We start from the raw sequence: 16,593 nt of genomic DNA, 5'->3' as shown, positions 1-16,593 counted from the left end.
TCTCTGTGGCTTTGGAGCCTGTCCTGGAACTAGCTCTTGTAGACCAGGCTGGTCTCGAACTCACAGAGATCCGCCTGCCTCTGCCTCCCAAGTGCATGCTTCTGTCTCCTCTGTCTCCAGGATCTTGCTGCTTGGCCTGTGGTGGTCTGCAGCTCTCCTTTTCCCGGAACTGGAATTACAGGCAATTACAAGCTATTCCACATAGGTGGAGGAACAGAACCCTAGTCCTCTGCAAGAGCAGCAAGCATTCTAAGAGGGAGCTGAGCCATCTCTCCAGTGCCCAAAATTATTTCTCAGAATCTGGAGACGACTTTCTGTTTCATCTTTCCCTCACTGCTTACTATCTTTTTTTTTTTTTTTTTTTTTGGTTTTTCGAGACAGGGTTTTTCTATAGCTTTGGTTCCTTCCTGTCCTGGAACTAGCTCTTGTAGACCAGGCTGGCCTCGAACTCACAGAGATCCGCCTGCCTCTGCCTCTGCCTCCCGAGTGCTGGGATTAAAAGCGTGCGCCACCACCGCCCAGCACCGCTTACTATCTTATGTGGCTTCTTTCTTGCTGGTTTCTGCCTGGGTCTGAGAGGTCTGGCCTCCATTGTTATTTCTTTCTGTTGTTGTTAACAATGCTTCATTCTTAGTTTGGGTAACTTCCTTATTGGAAGCCTGTCTGTTGTGATGCTTCTAATCTATCACCAGAAACCGCAGTCTCCGGCTGCGAGAATTAAGGACCTATTCCGGAGATCGCCCTGGATGGAATCTCAGGCTTTTTTCTAAAGTTTAGTTAGACTCCAAAATGTGAACGGTGCCGCTGCAGGAAGAAAATTGCATTGTCTAAGCGAACTACTTTTATGAGCTCACCGGCCATCAGTTCAAATTATGTAACAGATATTTTTTCCTCAAAAATGAAAAATGGAGTCTATCTGAAAATATCCCACAAGGGACCTGAGTTATTTGAGTTTCCAGTAATGGGGAACTGGAATTTAAAGGGTATATTTTTCAAATCAAGATTTCAAAAGAGTACAGACAACCTTCTGTGCCCAGAAATCCCAAATCATGGTTCAACCATCCATGGATGGGAAGTATTCAAGAAAAAAAAGAGACATCAGTGCTGAACATGTAAGAACCTGCCCTTAGTCATTGTTCATAAACAATATAGTGCAACTTATTAGCACAGCGTTTTGCTATAGGAAATCTGGGGGTGACTTACAGTATCTGGAAGAGGAATGTAGGTTATGTGGAAATACCATGCAGTTGTACATAAGGGACCTGAGCACCTGTGAATGTGGGCATCTGAGGGGGAACCTGGAACTGGTCCCCATCCTTGGGTAGGGTTGACTGAGAACCGACAACCACACAGGTAGTGATAATGGACAAAATGGCCAAGAAATGAGTCGTAGGCCCTAGGATTCACAATGGGTGGAGATGGGGTCAGAAAAGACATGAGAAAGAGGGATCCTGAATGATTTCCTCCAGTCCTTGCTGACCACACACAGGGCTAGAAACAGTGTTTCATAACAACAACAACAACAACAAATCTTTGTGTTTCTGGGGAGATGGCTCAGTGGGCAAAGTACTCGCTATGCAAACATGAGGACCTGACTACAGATTCTCAGAAGCCATGGAAAAGCTGGGCACAGTGGTGTGTGTCTGCAGCCTGACACTGGTGGAGTGGTGATGAGACGGGGGGACCTGGGGATCACTGGCCCAAACACTGAGCTCCAGCTCCAGTAAGAGACCATGTCTCAAAGAGAGAGAGAGAGAGAGAGAGAGAGAGAGAGAGAGAGAGAGAGAGAGAGAGACAGAGAGAGAGAGAGAGAGAGAGAGAGAGAGAGAGAGAGAGAGAGAGAGAGAGAGACCATGCCTCAATACATAAGATGGAGAATAAATGAGGAAAATGCCTCACATTGCACTCATGCGTGAGCACAGGTGAGTATGCACATACACGCACGCACGTGCGCGCACACACACACACACACACATGCATGCACGCATGCGCACACACACATCTCTTCATGACTGTCCTGGTCATGTCTGTTCCTTAGTGATCATTATTCAACTTCTGGTCATTACAATACAGTTCCAGCTCCTGGAAAATGACCAAGTCTTTCATAATGATATTTTGTGTGTGGGGTGTGTGTGTGTGTGTGTGTGTGTGTGTGTGAGCTTTTGATTCACGCACATGAACTACCCACAGCACAAAGTGGAAAATATTAAGGCAGCAAAATTTGTAATTCTTAAAAGCTTGCCACTAGCCAATAAAACAGTGAGAGTAGGTAAGAGTGGCTTTTTGGATAGGTGAAATTTTAGCTGTAAAGTGGCATCGCACCGTTTAAGGGGTTAAGTTGACTGGGCATCCACCTACCAGAACAAATAGATTTCTCTATTATTTAATAATTTATTTAGTGTGTGTTTGTGTCTATCAGTCTATCTCTGTTCGTGTATGTTTGTGTGCCATCGTGTGTGTGTGTGTGTGTGTGTGTGTGTGTGTGTGTGTGTGTGTGTGTGTCTGGAGAACAAGTTGTGTCCTTTTACCATGTGTGCTCAGAGAACAAAAGGCCTAGTGGCAGGTGTCCTTCCTTCTCTGCCCAGTCACCTTGCTGGTCCACAATAGTTTCTGTCATTAGAAATTAGGAATGAATAAGAAGGAGCCACTTTGCACAAAAGAGACGTTCAGATTCAATTAGGCTAACATGGAAACAACTGCGTTTTGCAGGCATTCTTTAATATTTCAGTGTGATGCTGATGACACCAACCGCAGAGGGCACTCTCAGCCTCTTAGGGACATAGTTTGCACACGCCTCATCTGAGATGATCCATCAGTGTGCAGTTACAAGTGGAATTCTGAGCCCCACAGAAGTAATAGTACATTGATCTTACAATGCAGACAAGTGGATTGTAGCATCTGTTCCAAACATCTGTAACACAAGAACTTCTCCTGATATTTTTCAATACAAGGTTCTGAGAATACCTGTCTAAACATTTGTGAATATTAGCCCCTTTTTTTTCCCCTAATGTTTGAGGATGTGTGTTCGTTCTGCTCATACTTTTCCATGTAGTTTACCTGAATTTGTAGGATGACCTCTGTAGGTGACAATACAAGCTTGCTAGATTTTTTTAAGCTGAATGTTAGCTATGCAGTCCACACATCAGGAATCTAAAGCATTTGGCTCCTTTTATCAGCAAAATGGAAATAGCTGCTTGGGGCTCCTATTAGAGAAGTATAAATCCACTACAGTTAAATACCCACTAGAGGCCCACATGAATTATTTGACTTAGGGAGAGACAGCATGGAAATATGAACTGCATTTCCAAGTCAGAGGTTCTCCATGCTAGCTCTAGGGCACTTAAGAAATGCCAGTGCCTCCCAAAATATTTGATTTAGAATTTTAAGGGCTCCCTAGGGATATCTACTCACCTTCTAGAACCTTCTCTTACAAAATATGGTTCAAGGATCAACCACATCAGATCGCTGGAAGGCTGAGGATTGTGATCTGAGGATCATCTATGAGATGTCTTGGGAGAGTCTCACGTGACGCTGATCTGAAACCACTTTTCTTTTTAGAAAGTCTTAGACTTTTCTTTGACGTATTTGATCATCATGTTTTCACCGAGGGCAGGGCCTAGTCTTCTCTGTGCCGATCACATAGGCTTTTTTTTTTTTTTGAAAGGGTCTCACTGTGAAGCTCTAAAAATCACACAATCTTGCCAAGACATTATTCCTCTTCCTATAATAAACCCAGGATTATATAGACAAGAATCCATACACTAAAAGTCTCTTTGCATTTTAGTGACAGAGTTAGTTTATGTTACTGGATGAATGCCACTTTCTAATAAGACAGACAAGAAAACAGCAGTTAGTAGAGGCTGGAAGGATGGGAAACGCAATGGGAGGTGCTATTCCTTAATGGGCACAGAACTTCAATTTTGCGTGAGGAAGGATTCCAGAGAAAGATGGTGGGGATGATTGCTTAATGTGCTGAGCTATGCACATATACTGGTTAAGATGCCAACTTCAACATTATCCTTGACTAACCACAGTAATTTTTTTTTTAAACTTGAAAAATAAAAAGAATTTTCTTTCATTTTGGAGTCAATAGCTCTTTGGAATCTAGTGCTTTCCAGGCCTGTTTGTAAAAGTCGACTTAAAACAAACAAACACAACAACAACAAAACCAGAAAACAGTGGAGTCTCCTGCGTTATCGGCTGGCCTTGAGTTCACTCTGTAGCCTACCTAGGTTGACCTTAAACTTCTGATCCTCCTGTCCTTGGCTCCTGACTAATGGGATTGCAGGATTGTACCACCACACTGGGTGTTATAGAGTGCTGGGAATTGAACCTATGGCTTCATGGATGTTAGGTTAGCACTCCACCACCCGAGTTATACCCCAGCCCTCTGCTTCAGTTTTTTAATGGCTGCGTGCTAACATTATGGAGTCAGGCAGAGAGTTATATCCTGAGATATCATTTGGAGGATGGAATGTGGTAGTAGCGGGCTGGGGGGGGGGGGGCTCTACCAGGTTAGGAAAGCTTAATATCCAGGCTTCCTCTGCCGAGCATCTGTGAGCTCTTGGCAAAGGGAGGCTTCCTGTTTTCAAGATAATGTTCTTAAATGGCTCCTAAAGAGTTTCTTGGCCACAACTAGTCCTCGAGAAGCAATGTTTGGATGATTGAACTATAAATGAATCAAAAACATATGCAGCGAATTTCCCTTGGGTTTGGCAAAGCACATGTTGGACACAGTTCTGTCTGGGATACTTGAAAGATGGTTTCTAGTGTTTATTGGATCAAACGAAGCTTCACTTTCCCAGCTCCCTTTCAGGTTATGGCCAAGGGGAAGAAGACAGAGCTCTCAGAGTCTTTGTTCCTACGTTAGCAGATCTCTACATAAATGCAGGATGGATTTCACTGAAAAGCTCTGGTCCACTGAGTGTAGAAACATCTACTACGTTGCCACCTGCACCGCTCTTTTGGCTTTTTGAATTTATAAATGAAGAGCCTCAGACTTGGGTTATTTCAAAGAATAGAAGCTCCCCTTGGGTGAAGTCTTTTCTACTTACCTGCAGCGATTCTAGATTGACGGTCTCCCTGCAGCTCCAGGCCTTGCGCTCTGGAGAGTGTTTGAAGGCCTGCCACAGCTCCAGAGACAGCACTTCCACGTGGCCAGAAAGAATGGTCACCTTCTTAGACATATTCCAGGAGCATTTTAGGAAGAAAGAAACCTAAGACTCTGGCTTGAGTCTCCTTTATGTACTGTTAATTTGATTTTGAATATAATAAATGGTCCTGAGTCACCTCGGATGGAATACCGTCTGTTTTGTGACAGAGCTGTTTTATCCTCAGGCCCGAGTGCTGTGAAACTAGCTAAAGTGTTGGGGAATATCTTATTTCTTATTATCTCAGGAAAATCAGTAAATAAAGCTCACCAATACAGACTTGGGACAACTGCAAAAGATTGCAATCTAAAAAGCAGAGGTCGTTGATGTCTGAGGAGAAATATAAATGGGAATCATGGCTTTCTATGCCAGGTTTTCCAAGTCTAATGGACAGTCAATGTCATTTTTCTTTGTTTCGTTTCTCTTAGTAGGCATGTCAGTAAGCAAACTGCACCTCGACTAACAGGAACCTAAGAAGGACTTAGAGAATAATTCTCAAAAACATGTGTTATATTCTAGGACACACTGAAATGATAAATATTTTAAACAATATAATAACACACATGGCTCAGCATGTCCAGTTTCTGCAACAACAACCAAATAATTGTAATGATCCCTTTGCAATGCAGAGGAGAAGAAAGAAGGGGATGAAAAGGAGGAGGATGAAGAGGAAAAGGAAGACATGCAGAGGCCAGAAGAACAACATTCCTCTGGGGAAGAGGAAGATAGATAGAGAGATGCACAGTAAAAGTGGAGGAGGGCAAGTGCTGGAAAAAGTGCAGCTGAAAACAAGCGACGGGGCTCAAGCAGGGTGTGATCAGCATCACTGGCACTTGCTTCCAGCTCTAAAGCGTCGTGTTGCTCTAACCTCCCGGGTTAGAGGCCTGAGGTTGCAATCCTTGTTCTCGTTTTCATTTGCGGGGTGTCTGTGGGCATGCTTTTGTATTTTTGGAGCCTCAGTATTTCATCCACAAAACAGGAACAGCAGTCCCCCACTCTTGGACTGAGTCAGGATCAAATTAGATCATTCATAGGAGCCCCACAACTGCGCCTGTAAACGGTGAGTGCTCCTAACATAATACCTGATATTCTTGCCCTCAAACCTGAGCTCTTACCCCTGCTGTATGAATCAAGCCTTGAATAGTGCTGATGAACACGTGTGTGTGTGTGTGTGTGTTTCATAGGAGCCCCACAACTGTGCCTGTAAACGGTGAGCGCTCCTAACATAATACCTGATATTCTTGCCCTCAAACCTGAGCTCTTACCCCTGCTGTATGAGTCGAGCCTTGAATAGTGCTGATGAACACTTGTGTGTGTGTGTGTGTGTGTGTGTGTGTGTGTGTGTGTGTGTCATACTTGAAACAGTACTACCTGCCTGTAGTCAGGAGCTCTGCCTGGCTGTGGGGTGCTTCAATATTGTAACAGTGGAGGTCATTCCAAACAGCAATGGCATCAACAAAGTCAGCAAGGTATGACAATCAGTACACCTCAAAATGTACGCTGACAGGAAGGGAGCCTAAATAGAGTGTCAGTCACCTTGCTCAACTCCAGCTTTAATTTCCAGCGCCCAGCGCACTCCCATGAATGAGTGGGCAAGCGCCTGGAGAACTGATTTGGTTTATAAACACTCCACTCTACGAAGTAGGTGAAAACGGCACAGACAGAACCCGTGGAAAAGCAGGATCAGCTGCCTTGGTCATAGCTGGTGGGTTTGAGGCGCAGTTGAAGCCAGATAAACTAAGCATCGGTTGTGCAGATCTGGCCTTGTGCTTGCTGTTGTTAATGACCACTAACTGTCTCTCTCTATTTGTGCCACCCTACAAATAGCTAGAAGAGATCACCATGCCATTTCCGGGATTGTCATTCAAGTTTCTCCAAGGCACAACAGGACACTTTCTCATCTCTGCCCCTCCCCCCCACCAACAAAGCTGACTTGGCCCCTGGGCCTGTGCACCCCTAGGTAAGTCTTCCTCTAGGAATCTGTTTCCGGCTCCTCTCTAGCCTTTGTTGGGGTGTCCCATCCATCCTCCTCTTGGTCCCCTCTGCTTCTTCACCCTCTATGGAAATAGAGCTCCCCAGCCCTTCAGATGCTTCTGTGAGAAATAATTTGTCAGGCTTTTCTAGGTAGGATTACCCCCTCCCTCTTCTCCACCTTGATAACTCCCCTCTTCTGTTCTCATGGAAGCTGTCATTTTCTGCATTTTGTTAAAACTCCTATGCACATGCTTTATTTCTCTGAAAAGGTATGGGATGGCCTGATTCATCTTTTCATACGCCGTGAAACTCTTAGTACAATGCCTTGCCCTCGGTACAGTAGATGATAAATGCTTGCTGATTAAACTCCATAACAACAACAACAGCCCCCACACAGCGCTCAGCTTTCCCTTTGTGGAAGAAGACATGATATTATAAAGCACATTTTGGTTTGAGAGATTCTACATACGAACCAACCAAAAAACTAGAAGTGTTTCCAATATATCACAAAAGCCAAAACGCCCACACTGGTTGTAAAGATGGGCACTTGCTCCCAAATGTATATTCTTACCATTTTCAGTACCAGGGCATTTTGGGGGGGGGGGTAGGTCATGAACCTTCAAATCAGGGCTAAATAGTTCAGACAACAACGTATTGTAAATTACATCACACTTTCTTCCGACAATCTCATCCTAATAGCCAAAACGAGCACTCAATACCTGTGGTGGATTTGCTTCCCGAAAGCTTGAAGCTTGGGGCAAACCAAAGCCATAACACATTATCTGCTCTGGCTCTTCAGAGGAGCCCAGAGAAAGGAGCCTGGCATGAAGAAATCTGTCTACTAATGATGCAGTGTGTTCTTGACTTGCTGGGAATCGGTCATGACTGTAATACCCAGGGAATGACCTTTCTATCTAAAGCATTCGAGGGATACCTCCCATGCATGGCTATTGGGTGGGCATGCATCTGTGTGGGTGCACATATGTGTAGGTGCATGAACACATGTATGTGTGTGTGTGTGTGTGTGTGAGTGTCATTCCCCAGGTGCCATCTATGCTGTCTTTTGGGCTGAAGCTCACTGAGTAGGCAAGGTTGGCTGGCCAACAAGCCCCAAGTATCCTCCTGCCTCTGTCTCCTCAGTTCTGGGATTATAAGTACACATCACCACATCTGGGTTTTTACATGGGTTCTGGTATGGAACTCAGGTCCTCATGTTTGTATGGCAAGCCCTTCACTAACTCACCTCTCTCTGCTCTCATGAATAGCCTTAATGAAGAAGGACATGACGGGATGGGGTACACACCACTCAATATGGCCTCCTTTGCTTTTCTTAATGCAATTTTTCATCACCAGCAGCAGTTAATTCAAAGGGAAACCAATGTACATCTTGTCTGTGTAACCCCCTCCCCTCTCCCCACCCACACTTTAGCTCGAAGTTTCTTGTTTAGATAGAGCATTTATACTGCCAGCTGGGAACTGGGGTACGCCCCACCTAACTGCTGTACAAATGTGCCAGCTGAAGGCGGAAGCCTCCTCTCTGCTGGTGCAGAATGGAGAGGCGGTGTGTGCACTCTCGCACACACCTGCACACACCTGCACAATCACACACTCCATCTGTTACTCTTTTCTGGCTTGTGCCTTTCTGGGTCAACACATTTGCAACAGCTGTCACTGCCCGTGCTTGCCATACCACTTTCGAACTTTTGAAATCAGTTTCTGTGAAATCAAAGAGAGAAGAGTTCGAGAGGATTATGATCTGCAAAGACCATGTGCACATCATTTCCCCCTCTACTCCCAAGTTCTGTCTCTGCGTTGAGTGCACGTGAGAATATGTGTGTCTGTTTCAAGGGGCTCTGTCACTATTCATAAAGGATGGGGAGAGGGCTGGGGGCTGACTCTAGGAAGGGTGTGAGCATATTTCGTCATGTAAGTCATATTCTGAACCTGGATTAAAGTATCAATTTTCAACTTCCTTTGTGAGGCAAAGGAGTGAAAGAAAATGGGATGTTGTCCAGAGAAGTGCCAACATCCTTTGGACCTCAAGAGGCCATCTGATCAAGATGACATCTTCCCTCCTGGAGAGCTATTCTTGCTGAGATACAGCCTTGTTAAGGATAACCTATTTAGTTCTTTGACAGAACACCTAGTGGGAGTCAATGAAACAAGGCCCTTGCTTTCCCACCTAGTTCAAATACCTCAGGAAGTCAAGCTTCTCTTCAAGCTTGCTTGACCCAGGTGACCTGAGGTTGTATCTGCAGGTCAGCCTGTGACCAACTGAACAAGGTACCATTTTCCTGTAGAGAAATGCTAGGTTCCTAACTGATCTCACTAGCTTTAGAAACAAGGATGCTACATTTAAAAAAATATATATATCCTTAACTGAATAGCTGTCGATTCATATTGAAACCCTGACCTTCAGCTGTGACTCCACTTGGAGAGCTGACCTTCGAAGAGATGACTCAGGTGGCATGTGAGCTGTAAGGGAGGGCTTCACCCTGTGGTGTCCTCATAAGAAGAGATCAGAACATAAACAATCCATAGACCAGAGAGCAATCACATCCAGTGAAAAGCTAGCAGTCTGTAACCCAAGGGCAGAGACCTCAGGGAAAACCTTGCCAGCCCCTTGATCTCAGACTTCCTCCTAGTCTAGAGAGCTGTGAAGGGATCGTTCCTTTTGTGACAGCCACCCAGGCAGTGGCATTTTGTTGTGACAGCAGCCCTAGCCAACTGACATAGCACCTGCTGGTTATTTGCAAGTTAGGGATTGTTGAAATTATTTTCCTTTTTTTTAAATAAGAAAATTTATGGTTTTTACTATTACATATATTCCTTTTGGCTTGACAGGGTTTTTTTTAATGCTAAATAAATTTTTTTTGTTTCTTTTGGCTAGATTCATGAGGTATACTGTAGGTTCCTATCTCTTTAGCTTTTTGCTTGTTTGTTTTGCATATATAGAAATATGTGTGTATGTGTGTTTGTGTACTCACATGTATGTGGTTGCACATGTGTGTGGATGCATATTTGCACGCTTGTGAGTGTGTGTGAACATGTGTATGCATATATGGAGGCCCAATGTGTGTGTATATTCACATGTATGTGTGTGGTTGCATACGTGCACACTCCTGAGTATGTGTGTGCGTGCACGCATGTGCATATATGTATGTGGAGGTCCAAGTGTGTGTGTGCATGCATGCGTGTGTGTGCGCATGTGCATATGGACGCCCAATACTGATGACCTTCTCCCTTATTTACTGAGGTAGAGTCTCTGGTTGAACCCGGAGTTCACTATTTTAGCTATTTTAGTTCACTATTCTAGTTTGGCTAGCTTGCTTACTCCAGGGAGTCCCTAGGTCCTTCCTTGTGCTGCGATTGCAGGCAGGCAACATAGCCACCTGGCCTTTACTCGGGTTCTGGTGATGAGAACTCTAACACTCACCTTACGTAGCAACCACTTTCCTGGCTGCCTCAGGTCCCCAGCCCATCTCTTAAGTTTTGACACAGACTTTCATTGGTTTCTCTCGAGTACCTTGGGGGAAAGGTAGAAATTGCTACTTATCGTTTTGTAACTGAGGAAGTAAGATCCAACTAAACAATTTATGTATCCAGGGCACAAGCTAAGCTTGTCCCTTCCTCTCATTTCCTGCGCTGCTTTTCCCACACATTGCCCCTTCGCCTTTCCTCTCAGCACCGTGACATGGTCACGTCTACGGTGTTTTTTAATTATCAACGTGTACTTCCATTTTCTAGAAATTGTGATCTCATTTTCCCCTGCAGTTTGGTTGGGTTGTTTGTCCCGTTTCTCTTTAATGTTGGCATTATCTTGTGGGTTTCCTAGGAAAGGAGGCCCTGTGCAGTTCTTACCACTGCTTCCTCAAGACAACCCCCAAAAAGGAAGCTGTATCCATTTCATGATTTCCTGGGAAGCTGGAAGCTAGGCATCTGCACACTTTTACCTTTTAGCCTGGAGCCGTGGATTCCAAACTTCACAGTATGCTAAACATCAAGGAATGCAAAAGGAGGGCCTTGGTCACCTTTAGATTAATCGTAAGGTGGTCTTAGAACCTTGGGAACATAGTCAAGGACCACAGTGGCCCTTCTACTCTAGTGGGATTAAAATCCCCAGGATTCCTAACTCCAGTTGATTCAGGATGAGACAAAGGTAGAGGCAAAATTAAATAGGCTGTAACATCAAATGGACCGTGTGTCGGACTTAACAGACAAGGGCTGCCTTTGTGGGATCACTCTAGCAGTTGTATCAGTAGAGTGGTATTTCCCAGTTAGGAGCACTCAGGGACATCTGGAGGCCAAGAATGCTCACCAGGTGCTGCCATTGACACCCTGGGTGGCTTAAACCAAAGCATGCCCAAAGCATGGGGACGAAGATGCTCTTATATCTAGGATAGACAAGCTAGTGAATTCATTCCAAAGCCTGTTAAGGATCAGAGATGCTAGGATAAGGGCTCACACATACTTTCTATTGTCCGATACATGAACGGACATCAATGACCTGTTTTGTTTAGTTTTTCCCCTAAATATGCTGCAGTCACTAAATGTTGTCAAGGAGACCAATGACGACAGCAGGTGGTTTAAGGTGCTGCGATTCCCTAAATTGTGTGGCTTTATCCATGCGACACTTCCTTACTTTCAATCCAACTGGCTATCACCCACTTTCATAGATGAGAAAAGTCTTATAAAAGCCAAGAAACCTGCTTCATGTTCGCTCACTAAACTGATGGCAGGACTGAAGTAGGAATACAACTCAACCTGGCTTCAAAACCTAGTGGTCGAAGCAAAGCACCTGTATTCCCCTAAGAACTCGATTTTCAAAATCTGTCTATGTCACATCTTCTGATATCAGATCCCATAAAGTACTGAAATACCCGGTAAAGGACAGAACTTGGTATCCACAAGTACTTCCCAGAATGCCCCTGTACTGAAAGTAATATGGAAGTCCTCTGTAAAACTGTAAGCCCGAGTTTTTGGTATAGAAAATGTGGGCATCCAAACCTAGGCATATCATCAAATTGTAGGGAATCAGAGTGCGAAGCAATGTGCCCAAGGCTAAGTGGTTCAAAGTCCCATGCTCAACGGTGTCTAGAGGCCATCTTTAAGAATCTCAGTTTTCTGTACATACTTGAAGAACATAAATAAGGGTCTCTAGCTCATTTAAGTTGATAGAAATCCAAATAAAGGGATTTCAATTATTTAAACAAGGTTTTCCCAAGGGACCACTACGGTCTTTATTAGGTGGCCCCTGAGCTGTTTTTATATTTATCGTAAATATTTATAATAACCATCTATATTTCAAATGTATATTTTAATGTAAAAGCTCAGGACATCTTTGGCTTTCTTCTTTAGTTTTATCTGTTGAGTATCAGGATAAATGGGGTGTTTGGCACCCAGGAAAGAGAAAATGACAGAAATTTATGACAGGCCTTTTGAATTTTCAAATGTGGTCCTGGAGACATAAGAAGCACTGATAAGACATTTCTAACTGAATAGTACAAGAGCCTGTCACATAATAACCGTACCATTTTTAAGAGCTGTTTCAATTCAACACATTCTCCTCCCCCAATCTGCCCAAATTTGGAGGTAAGGTGAGAAAGGATAAGATATAGCAAAAACTTGAATATCTCTTTATAGTCAGTATTCTTAAAAACATTTTCCCTTCTGGTTTTAATATCACCCTGTTTCATTTAGCATGCTTCATGCAGCCAGAGAAGAATAACGATTAGAAACCAGCTCTTGTAATGCATGACTAGTCCATATATTTGCGTCTCTAGAAGTCTGCGCCCACACAGTCAACTAAAGCAATTCTTACTCCGAGTAAGCAGGTGAACAGGTTCCCTGTAATTCGCATCCCCTTGCAGCAAACCTTACAATGCCAGGGCCTCCCAACCCAGCCCTTGTTTTGACTTTCCATTTTCAAGTCATCTTTCCTTTACATCCACAACTTCCCCTGAGTCTGCCTCCCGCGAGGAACTGCTTCTGATTTCGGGTTCTGCCTTTCCTGTGTCTTTAAGTCAGAAACTTCCCAAGGCTCCCAGGAGCTTGCTTTAGCAAGCAGCCAGCGATCCAGCGCCTCTACTGCAGTGAAGTCTGCAAGAGGATCTCCTGAGTCTACAGAAAATCTCCAGATCTGGACCTGTCCTCGGGGATAGACTGCATGATAATTCAGGGACATCCTAGGAACTGGACTCGAAGATTTTAAAAACCAAACCAATTGATGCTGGCAGTTCCCCAAAGGGGAAAAATCCTCTAAATCACGCACAGAGTAAAGCCAATACAAAAAGAATGCACCTAAGAAACCCACAAAGGCACCAAAATGATTCCAGATTCTGGCGCCTACCTTAAAGACCGCCCAGATCTCTGGGCTCACACAGGCATCCACAAAGAGTCTGGTCTCTGGTTCTTCAACAGCTGTGCTCTCTCAGAGTGAGCCACAGTCTCCCCCCAGGTCTGGGCTCTGCAAACACACAAGCTACACACACAGCCTTGCGGTGCCAGGCAGCCCCTTCGTCCCCCTTCCCGGCGTTGCCAGAGCCTGGCCGCTGACCAGCTTCCTCGTGGAGAAGTTGGGGGACCGATCCAACTCACCCGGCAGAAGGCATCCAGGCGGCAGGGGGCCACTGTATCTCCCTTTCAAAGCTCAAATACCCTCCCGAGCCTAATTAGAATCCCAGAACAGCCCGCAGACAGATCCCATCTTCCTGGGCGGGACCACCCAAACCCTTCCCGGCGGGCGGTGTGTCCCCCACCCCCTACCCCCGAGACCAGACGCAGTCACCTCGTACCTTTACAGAGTCCGGGGTCTCCAAGGGGTACTGCTTCTCCCACGAATTGGGAGGCCACTGGTTTTGGAAGCAAGGGACATTTCGAAGTGAAACAGAAAGTAGCCTGGGGAGCCAACCCAGACCCTGGACCTGCACTTGACTGCCCCCAAGCTCTGTGAGTCTTCAGACTCAGCCGGCAGCGCCACTGGCTTAGCTTGGGAGGATCCCAAGGACTCAGCCATGGAGAAGTCTGGAACTCACAGCCACCGCCTCAGCTGCTGCTCCCCCACCCCCTTTTCTGAGTATTTGTTGAGCTTTTAAATATGCAGTTTGTCTCCTACAGGGAATTAGCAATCCCAACACCTGACTCTCCTGGCTCCATTATATAATTTAAACTGATCCAGGAGCAACCCCCCCCCCACCTTAAGTCCCCAGGGAGAGCATCTATACCCCAGAGTGGGAAGGCACTCAAAACACAAAACAAAGACAATTAACATTTCCAGAATTTTCATTTGGGGACTGACTTCCTGCATACTGCTTTTGTTTTTCTCTGGTTTGATTCTTGGGTACAGGAACTCCTAAATGATGGCTCTGGGTTGGGGCAGGCTTGGATTTCTCACGGTGTAACTACAGTAGCTTTCTTGAGATTAGGTATTGAACGATTTCAGATGGCATCTGAACCCAGAGTTGAAAAGCCTCAAATGGCTTTAGAAGACACAGTAATTCTAAAGCCCGCAGTGTTTATTGCTGTCGTCACATTTCTAAGTTCTAGAAGTCAAAAGGGTAGTTGGACCTGGGGGGAGGGCTGTCTTTAGCCCCCCCCCCCAACCTGATCTGCCTACACCCCCCCCCAACCTGATCTGCCTACACCCTCCCCCAACCAACCACCTTGTAATGGACAAGTAAGAGGTGCTAGCTTGCTATGGAAGTTGAAACCTTCAGCTTCCACCCCCAACCATATCACAATCCCCAAAGCCAAATGGCCAGTCTTGAAGCCACCACACTCCAGGGTGAAGGGAGTGTGACTCATTTTATTCTGCTCCAATGTCCCCTATTTATGTCTACCTTCTCTTGCCAAATGATGCCTGCTGAGCAGCCACTGAGAGCTGGCTGTGAATGGAGAGGCTCTTTGCAGAATGGGGATGAAATTACACAGACATATCACTATGACCAGATTTGCAAAACCCTAGCCAGTTTGTCTGTTTCACAAGATGATTTTTATGCATAGTGGCTTCTGGTCCCTCCAGTCTGCAAGTTAACTGGGTCTTGTTGTAAGATGTGGGATGGACTGGAAAAGGATCATTGCTGTCTTTGGGAACAGACACTAGCTCAATGTTTTTCTGTTCCCCGTTCTCTAACCCCCACGTCTTCCAGGGGAAACAGATCCCATGACCAACATTAAAGAGATGATCAGTAGAGAGATGGTGTGCCTTTAAAGTCTCCTTGGACTTGGTTAACTCTCTACCCATCCATCCCTCTGCAGTGAACCGGGAGGAGTCACATTGCTTTTCTAGAGTCAGAGAAGCCATCCACACAGGCAGGAATTAGCAGTCAGGTCTGTGTTCCCTTCTCTGGCTTGCAAAGACCCAGGTGTGTGTGAGGAAAATCTAAGTGGAGTGACAGATGGGTGTTTGTTTGTGCCTCCCCCTGCAGGTGTAGTAAATACCAAGTCACCTGTTGTGACAGTGGCTGCAGTAACTATTTCCTTAACAGGGATAAGGACACATTGGAAGGTATTGGACCTTCGTAATGGACAAGGGACAATAACGGAAAACGTTGGATTATCTAAGTAGAATTTCATAGATCAACATTCATCAATAGAAATATGATAGGGATCATGTATATAATCTTAAAATTTATAGTAGCCACATCTAAAATACTAGTGAAATTATTTTTAGAATATATTCAAAGAATCATTTTCACGTGTAGTTAATATAAACGGTAGATTATTATGTATTCTTTTTTTTTGTATTTCAGACTTCTAATTTGTATTTTACACTTATATCACATTCAGGAATAGTCACATTTGAAGCCATCAGTAATCACATATAATGGTTACCACATTAGACAGCTTAGCCCTGGATTATATTTAACCGTCGTGGGGTAGGAATTCATTCTTTGGTAACATACTCATCTATATTGGCTAGAAATTTTAGAAGAAGAGTTTGTTGGCCAGCAAAATGACTCCGTGGGTAAAGGTGCTTGCTGCCAGCCTGATGGGTCATGTTCTCCGGGACCTATATGATGGAAGGAGAGAACTGACCCTTTCAAGTTAATTCTGATCATATATGTGCCCCAGCATGTGCACCCCTATAACAAATGCAATAAAATAAATGAATAAATAAATAGAAAAGGGTTTTGTATTCACTTGGTTCTAGCCCCGTGGTGTCACTCAAATAGCATTTTCTTAAGTGGCACAGGAAAACATCTAATAAATTTGAAACTGAGATAATACCAAAGACTTAATTTCTTTCATGCTACCAGGGAAGTACGAAAAGAAAAGGAAATAAATCTTGGTTTTAGAAAGTTCCCTTTTTGGGTTATCTGTACTGTTCAAGTCAGCATCCCCAATGTCGCATGTGACCCTATGCCAGCATCCCTGGTGTCACATGTGACCCTATGTCAGCATCCCTGGTGTCACGTGTGACCCTATGTCAGCATCCCCATTGTCACATGTGACCCTATGTCAGCATCCC

At 44.7% G+C, this 16,593-nt stretch overlaps 1 protein-coding gene across 5 annotated transcripts in view; it reads right to left on the bottom strand.

The window, feature by feature from the left end:
* Phactr1 (phosphatase and actin regulator 1) overlaps window positions 1–16,593 on the bottom strand; it is a 431,785-nt gene that overhangs the window by 237,688 nt on the left and 177,504 nt on the right. Inside the window, exon 1 of one of the 5 annotated variants that reach the window (XM_026782885.1) lies at window positions 13,919–14,100. The exons of 3 other annotated variants lie outside the window; for them this stretch is intronic. The gene's annotated coding sequence lies outside the window, so the exon portion shown is untranslated. Of the gene's footprint in view, window positions 1–13,473; window positions 13,555–13,918; window positions 14,101–16,593 lie in introns of those variants that run through there. One more of the 5 variants, XM_013349108.2, reaches the window with a different exon arrangement.

Source organism: Microtus ochrogaster, chromosome 16 (assembly GCF_000317375.1).
Source record: "Microtus ochrogaster isolate Prairie Vole_2 chromosome 16, MicOch1.0, whole genome shotgun sequence".
NCBI lineage: Eukaryota > Metazoa > Chordata > Mammalia > Rodentia > Cricetidae > Microtus > Microtus ochrogaster.
The sequence above is the reverse complement of the archived record's forward strand: the minus strand, read 5'-3'. Positions and strand labels throughout refer to the sequence as shown.